Source organism: Benincasa hispida, chromosome 1 (assembly GCF_027475165.1).
Source record: "Benincasa hispida cultivar pf3 chromosome 1, pf3_genome.v1.1, whole genome shotgun sequence".
NCBI lineage: Eukaryota > Viridiplantae > Streptophyta > Magnoliopsida > Cucurbitales > Cucurbitaceae > Benincasa > Benincasa hispida.
In genome coordinates this window covers 56,292,954-56,294,254 of record NC_143478.1, presented here as the reverse complement: position 1 = coordinate 56,294,254, position 1,301 = coordinate 56,292,954, and positions in this window count along the sequence as shown.

Below are 1,301 nucleotides of genomic sequence, written 5' to 3'. Positions count from 1 at the left end.
GCGACGCTGGTGAGGTCCAAGCTAGCAAGAAGGCTGGAGAGAGCGAGATCCTTAGCGAGAAACATGGAAAGAGCGACACTACCGAGAGCCAAATGAGCAAGAAGACTGAAGAAAGCGAGATCCTTAGCGAGAGTGGGGAAAGCGAGAGTTTGAGCGAGAAAGTTGGAGAAAGCGAGAGTGGAGAGAGCTAGATTGTGAGCGAGAAAGTGGGAGAGAGCAAGAGTGGAAAGAGCGAGACCAGCAAGAAAGTGGGAGAGAGCGAGAGCAGCCTAAATGCCTCATTTGAACGTCACGCCCACGCGATTGAAGGAAACCGCCTGTGCATCGAACGACCGGGCATTTATGCGTTGAATTTGGCTACAATCTTATAGATTATGCATTGAAAATCCTAAATTAAATACAAACAAAGCTTGAAGACGTAAGGGCAAACGTCAATTAAAATTTAGGTGTCCGATTAAGAGAAATTCTTAAACCCTAAGAAATTGTGTTGGATGCGTTTGGGAAGAACACATTGAACCAAGGTGAAGTCAGCCTACGTTGATAAATGGAGGATTAAACATTTGGCCATGCAGCCAAGTAGGTGGTGTCAACACCATAGGAGGTTTGGGCGCCTATAAATAGAGCCTTTGGAATTTCATTTTCAAATGACAAATCATAAAATTCGTAAAAAGAGGGGGAGAGTAGGGTGCATTGGACAGTGAGGGTGGAGGAGAATGCATCAACTTGAGACGAGGTGATCTCCCAATCTTCTCGAGCGTTTGATGTAATTTTAAAGTCATCTGAAAGATAAGAGAGTCTAATTTTCATGGTGAGGCTGCCGGAGAAGAAGCTCTAAGGAATTGGGCTGGAGAATGAGAAAAAGACAGAGGGTTCGAGCTATCGGGTAAGCTGGGCCAGTCTTGATGTTTGAATAATTCCGGCTAAATCATGAAGAGTTATGAGCTAAGATTTTATGGTAAGCTTCTTGAGACATTTTAGAATTGTTTTGTAGAAGGAAGTATCTCAAAATAAGATGTAGAACTATGAGTAATCTAAGATGTAAGTTGGATCTAGATTCTAGGGGTAAAAAAGGAGCCCAGGTAGAAAAGGGAACTATTAGAAAGGCTCCTAAGCAATTAAAGTGAGTGTTATTGTTTTGATAGTTAACATATGTTGTGAGTGTTATAGTTTTGATAGTTAACATATGTCGTGAGTGTTATAGCTTTGATCATTAACACATAGTGTGAGTGTTATAGCATTATAGTTCCAATATATCGTGAGTGTTATGTTGCTTTGATAAATAAGGAATATTGTGTGTTTAT